The sequence below is a fragment of the Hyperolius riggenbachi genome, chromosome 3 (assembly GCF_040937935.1).
Source record: "Hyperolius riggenbachi isolate aHypRig1 chromosome 3, aHypRig1.pri, whole genome shotgun sequence".
In the NCBI taxonomy this organism is placed as follows: Eukaryota; Metazoa; Chordata; class Amphibia; order Anura; family Hyperoliidae; genus Hyperolius; species Hyperolius riggenbachi.
The window spans coordinates 447,065,362-447,072,550 of NC_090648.1; positions in this window are offsets into that span (position 1 = coordinate 447,065,362).

The window sequence follows — 7,189 nt, forward strand, 5'->3', positions numbered from 1 at the left end:
CCACCACTACTACTACTACTACTACTACTACTACTACTACTAATACTACTACTAATATTGTTTATTAAAAATAAAAAACAGTGAAAGCATCCCCTTCTCCCACACACACTGATCAACAGTAAGTACCTCCCCCAGCCATGGCAACTGAAAACAGAGAGGGATCGCATCAGCATGGGAGGGTTGCTTCCCCTAAACTCTTTTTGTTATCTTTCTATGCTTGTATTCACTTTCTGACCATAAAAGAAAACCTGAACTAAAAATTTAAAGTCAAAATAAGCATACACAAGTCATACTTCCCTCCCATGTAGTCTACTCCTCAGTGTCTTTCTCCTGTCCCGCGTCCTGTTTGTTCACTGTCATCAAGGGAATTTTCCGTCCTCCATTTTGAAAATTGCCATTACCCATAACAGCTTTCTGGTCAGCACACAGTTAAACTGTAGCATCGCCCACTTGAGCCATAGGGAAACATGGACATTACCTGGTACATCAGTTTTCCTCTCAGCTATAACTGACAGCAACTGATATTTTACTGACAGCAACTAAAATATTTTAGATCTGACAAAATATTGTCAGAACTGGAAGGGATTATTGTCAGAAGAAAATGGTGAGCTTCTATGAGGAACTGATGGCAAGGTAACTATGTAATGTTCATTTGAAGTTACCTCATGTGTCTATTTTAAATATTTTTACTCAGTACAGGTTCTCTTTAAAGCAATGCAGGTTTATGCACTTGACACTCATGCATTTGAAATTAGTATAAAACTGTAGACAGTGGGGGGCGTGGCTTGCCGATGGTGCGAGTAGGACGCTCTTGAACTGAGCTCCTCATCACGGTCTCTCCCAGGCTGTCTATAAGCATTTATCAGCTCACTGTTCGGGTCCCACATGGGTGGTAGGAGAAGTAGGAAGGAGCGGAGAAACTCTGACCACTCTCGTACATGCACTATCCAAGGTTTTATCCATCCGGTCACCCGCTCGCTCAGCACCACTGAAAACTCCAAGATGGCGGAGGAGCCTCCTCAACAAGGCAAGGCCGCAGCCATGCTGTGCTCTGAGTTGCTAGAAGGTGCGGGTACCTCTAACCCACCCTCGCCTCCTAGATCGGAAGGCACTGACTCTTACGTGGACATGGACCTACATGATTATATTCGTTCTCTCCCGACCAAAGACGATCTGGAGAAATACGTTAGCAGAATAGAGGCAACTTACCAGAGGGAGCTGGAAGAGGTTAAATCGGAGATACACCATATTGGCCACAGAGTGGAGGAATCGGAGAAAGAGCTAGAGAAGCTAGATAAAAAACAGCAAGAACTTGAGGCTCTTCTCAAACACCATTCTAACCAAATCAAAGATATCTATATGAAGATTGATGATCAAGAAAACTGGCAATGCCGAAAAAACCTCCGCATCAGAGGGATCCCTAAGTCTACAAAGGTACAAGATCTCATCCCCACTCTTACAGGCATTTTTAATATGTTTCTTGGGAACCCCAGAGACTCTCCCATCAAGATGGACAGGGCGCATCGTACTCTGGTTTCAGTCAGCACTAACTTAAACAGCCCGAGAGACGTGGTATGTCGTCTCCACTACTACACGGTCAAAGTGGCCATCTCGATTGCCGCTAGAGGTAATGGTCACATTGACTTTGATGGCGCCAAAATCACCATACTGGCAGACCTCTCACACCTTACTTTACAACTACGCAGAGCAGTTCGCCCTCTTTTGGAGGCCTTACGAGTCAAACACATTCCATATTGCTGGGGGTACCCTTATCAGCTGCAAGTATATCACGAAGGCAAATCAGCTTCCCTTTCTTCGCCCGATGATCTGCCTAAGTTCCGGGAGATCCTCGACCTGCCTACAGTTAAGCTTTCAGCTTGGTCCCTTGATCCTCCATCCCTTGAGGCACCTCCGGAGGCCCTGCAGCAAAGAAGCAGATGGCAGACAGCAGGCTGCAACAACAGACGGAGGGGCAGATCATCCAACAGAGAATCAGGCCCTAGTCATCCACCTTCTCCTTGTCAGGCGACCCCATGAACTGAAGGCCTAGTCAGTTGGTAGGAGATTAGACCTGAAGCTCCATGTACCAGATAAGTATATCTGAACTTCTTTTTAATTTTTCGCACTAATTAAGATGTTTTTTTCTCCACTTGGGCAAGTTTGACTGTTAATATGTTCTCCCCACTGCACACGCCCGGACCGGGCCTACACTCCCTAAACTGAACAGTTTGAAGGCGTTGGGCTTGCTGGCTATCAGTTATAGGTCGTTGTCTCATTATGCCCGACCACTGGTTTACTCCAGCACGGAGTTTACCTCTTCCTACACACCTTGTAGTCTGATGGACTAAGAGTGCACATTGGACATTGATTGTGAGTCTACATTATGCTCATACTTGTTCTCCACGGCCACGCTCTTGTTTTCACTTCTCAAGAGACATGTTCATTATATGATCATGGATGGACCCTGGTGCTGAGCTGCTGAACTGTCTCCCATAACTTGCCTGCTTGGGAGTTTAGGTGGTGAGACCCAGTGTGTTGTCGGCTTCTTCGCTCCCACCTATCATAGCCTGGTGATTCTAGGCTTCCTGATATAAGTGATTAATATTTTGCACTTGTTTAATAGGTTATTTAAAATGCTGATTTATGTTTTTTTTTGCTCTTCTCACATTTTATTTTCCCTTAAGAAATGCATTGTTTATTCCAAATATGTCTTATGTTGGACTATGTTCTACTTTATGCTTTCCTATGAAGTACAATGATAATTGGCACGCCTCAATGTATACTGCTCAAACCTATTATTTTCTAAGCCATGGCAGTTAGCACGAATATAAGATCTGGGGGCGAAATGTGTGGGTGTGCCTCCTTCAATGTGAAAGGCTTTAATAGTCCAAACAAAAGATCTCAGATCCTGCATAGTATGCATAAAGCCAAGGTCAAAATTCTATTGATGCAGGAAATTAACTTCAGAACTGATAACTTCCCTTTGATTAAAGAGAGTAACTACACTATGTGGTTCCATAGCACTTTACCTGACTCCAAATCTAAAGGGGTCTCTATTGGCCTCCACAGATCCCTCCTCTTCTCTGAGGTTAATACTTTAATAGACCCCTGGGTAGATACATCTTGAGTCACCTGAAGATTTGTGGCAAGCAATACACATTTGCCTCCTTTTACTTGCCTAACCAGAATCAGGGCCAAACTCTCTTGAGGTATCTCTCTAAGCTGGAAACATTTGCCAAGGGACAGATCATACTAGGTGCAGACTTAAACTTATGTTTAAATCCAGATATGGACTCCTCGGGGGTCCTCTCTAGCATATCCTCAAGCATACACATTAAAATCAAAAGCAAATTACATGCCATTAGGCTGGTGGACTGTTGGAGGGTGTTCCATCCCAGAGATAAAGATTATACATTTTTCTCGGCCCCCCTATGGGTCATTCAGTAGAATCAATGTTATTCTCCTCTCCCACAGTCTACTAGATAAGGTTTCATCATCCCATATTGGGATTAGACTCTGGTCAGACCATGCCCTGGTCTTCTGTGCTCTAGACCTTCTGGAGGGACCTAAGGGCTCCTTTACCTGGAAGCTTAATCCTAATCTCTTAAAAGACCAGATGTGCCTAGATGATGTCCACAAGACAATTAGGGACTTCATATTAGTACATGAAGCTGATGACACTCTAGATACCTTCAAATGGGAAGCTTTGAAATGTACAGTTAGAGGGGTTCTCATCTTCCATGGGGCTCGCCTCAAGAAGGAGAAAAGTACCAGACTGTTACATCTATTTGATGAAATTTCAGATCTAGAGGATAGGCTTAAAGAGGATCTGTAACATAAAAAGATCCCCTGGGGGGTACTCACCTCGGGTGGGGGAAGCCTCCGGATCCTAATGAGGCTTCCCACGCCGTCCTCCATCCGTCAGGGGTCTCGCTGCAGCCCTCCGTGGAGTCCGGGCAGCGGTGACGTCATTATTTACCTTCCTGGCTCCAGCGCAGGCGCTCTGACGGCTGTCGGCTCCGAACTACACGGAAATACCCGATCGCCGTCGGGTCTGCTCTACTGCGCAGGCGCAAGTTTCCGGCGCCTGCGCAGTAGAGCGGACCCGACTGAGATCGGGTATTTCCGTGTAGTTCGGAACGGAAAGCCTCCACAGCGCCCCCCGCTGGAGCCAGCAAAGGTAAATATTAAACTAACAGTCGGCACAGTCGCCGGCTGTTCGGAGGGCTGCGGAGAGACCCCCCTGGGACAGAGGACGGCGTGGGAAGCCTCATTAGGATCCGGAGGCTTCCCCCACCCGAGGTGAGTACCCCCCAGGGGATCTTTTTAATGTTACAGAGTCTCTTTAAGAGAGACCCCACGACGAAATCACAGCAGTTAACACTCCAACTTATTGCCTGTAGACAAATGGTTCTAACTATCCTAGATGAGCATTCCCTAGCTCAGAGAGAGAGGTTCCGGGGGGGGTTTATACGAAGAGGCTGACTGTAACGAAGGGTGTCAACACGCAGAGAGAGAGAATCTGATTACTGGTGATCTGTAGAATCACCCGCAATGCAGATATACACCAGATTATGGATGATCTGCAGTATCACCAATAATCCGGGTATGTCTAACCTCTGCACACCAGTATAATGTGAGTGTTTGGTGTAACAGTACAACTCTGAGCATAGACCACCAGGGACCCCGGTGGCCTGAGTGACTTGAGGAATACTCCCCTGACTGTGGGGAATATTCCTGTAGCCTGAGGACTCCCTAGGAAAGGGACCCAGGCTGGGTTGCAGGAAGCCCTGCTGCTAATATGAACAGACTTGCCCTAACTAGGTGTGAGGGCCTATTCTGTATGCCCTGGAACTGGGCTAAGGCAAATACACATACAATACAATCCTAGCTCTGGGTGTGAGGTCCGTGATCACAACACCCTGGAACTAGCCTACCGAATACCCTAGTCTTGGGTGTGAGGTCCGTGATCACAACACCCCGGAACTAGTCTAGTGCATAACATAGGAATGACACAGTATCCTAGTCTTGGGTGTGAGGTCCGTAGTCACAACACCCTGGAACTAGTCTAAAGCATAACATAGAACTGACACAGTATCCTAGTCTTGGGTGTGAGGTCCGTAGTCACAACACCCTGGAACTGGTCTAAAGCATAACATAGAACTGACACAGTATCCTAGTCTTGGGTGTGAGGTCCGTAGTCACAACACCCTGGAACTGGTCTAAAGCATAACATAGAACTGACACAGTATCCTAGTCTTGGGTGTGAGGTCCGTAGTCACAACACTCTGGAACTGGTCTAAAGCATAACATAGAACTGACACAGTATCCTAGTCTTGGGTGTGAGGTCCGTAGTCACAACACCCTGGAACTGGTCTAAAGCATAACATTAAAGCCACAAGAGTAATCTAGCTCAGTGTGAATCCCCAGGTCCACCTGGCTCTTAACACACTGTAGGATCTGTGTGCCAACACATACGCATTCGCAACGGCAGACAATGTGAGACTGAAGGACAAGCAGCTATATAGTGCAGCGCAGATCAGCGCCACCCAGTCCCCTTCAGCCAACCGCCGTTTGTTCTGGGATCAGCTGACCCGTAGAGTCAGCTGACCCCTTTCTGCTTCCCATAAGGCTTCTGCCTCTCGGCGCGCGCGCGCGTATTCCTCAGCCTATGTACACAGGAAGGCTGAACCACATCAGAAACATGTCGCCGTGCAGAAACCGCCGGGCTGAACGCGAAACTAGCCGCCGCGCGGTCAGAGCATGCGGCGGCTTTTCCGCAAGCCTTCACACTTACAAATGCGGTACAATCTTGGCAAGATATCTCCACCCCAGGAAAACTGCCACCTACATTCCTTCTATTGCCCCCACAAAAGGTCCCTTAGTGCATAAGGCTAACCAAATAGCAGATGCATTCAAATCATACTATGAAGATCTGAATAATATCAAAAGCAAATTTGGAAATATGAACCCACTAGATTTATCACAAAAATTGAAATCAAACATACAGAAAACTGGACTTCCAGTTATAGATAAAGCAACTATTAAGGATTTAGAGGAGCCATTTTCAGAAACAGAAATACTCTCGGGTATAGCAATGCTCAAACCGGAGAAATGCCCTGGGCCGGACGGATATTCTGCAGCCTTCTACAAACATTTTGCTTCAGATCTGGCTCCCCTGATGACTAAAACATTTAACTCAATCTCAGAAATTAACCTGTTTCCATTTCAGGCCCTGCAAGCTCACATTGTGGTACTTCCTAAAGAGGGAAAGGATCCTAATTACCGCCCTATCTCCTTGATTGACCTTGATATCAAGGTGTTCTCCAAGATAATTGCAGAAAGATTGAAACCCATTCTACCTAACCTCATCTTTCCGAGAGGCTAGAAATAATACTCTTAAATCCATATCAATAATACATAGAGCCCAAGGGGACGACATCCCTCTCTGTGTCCATTCGGTAGATGCCGAGAAGGCGTTTGACAGGATTCACTGGGGGTTTCTGAAACAGACTCTCCAGCAAATTGGTTTGGGCCCCTCTCTCCATTACAAGATCTTGGGACTTTATAGTTCCCCTTCTGCAAAAGTAAGAGTCAACGGAATCCTGTCGGACGCCTTCCGCATTGATAACGGGATGAGACAGGGTTGCCCCCTGTCCCCCTTACTTTACATACTTTGCATGGAACATTTTGCAAATGCTCTTCATTCCAACCCTGACATTAAGGGCATACAATACGGAGATCATCAAACTAAACTACCCTTATACGCAGATGACCTGCTTCTTTATATCTCTGAGCCCATAACGACGCTTCCCTGTTTCTTAAAGGAGGCAGAGGAGTTTGGAGCCTTGAGCAACTTCAAAATGAATGTATCTAAAACTGAGGCCCTAAACATATCACTACCCCCTGAGCTGCTTCAACATCTCCAATCCTTGTTCTCTTTTAGGTGGGTTTAAGGGGCTCTGAAATACCTCGGAATCTTCCTTCCAGCTGATCTCACAAAAATTTATGAACTTCATTTTCCTCCCCTGGTAGATAAAATAAATAAGGACTTAGTGGCATGGAACAAACTTAACCTATCCTGGTTGGGCAGAGATAATGTTATCAAAATGGATGTCTTGCCAAGATTGTTGTACGTTTTCCAGGCTGCCCCGGTACTGGCCCCTAGTTCTTTCTTCTTAGGCCTCAA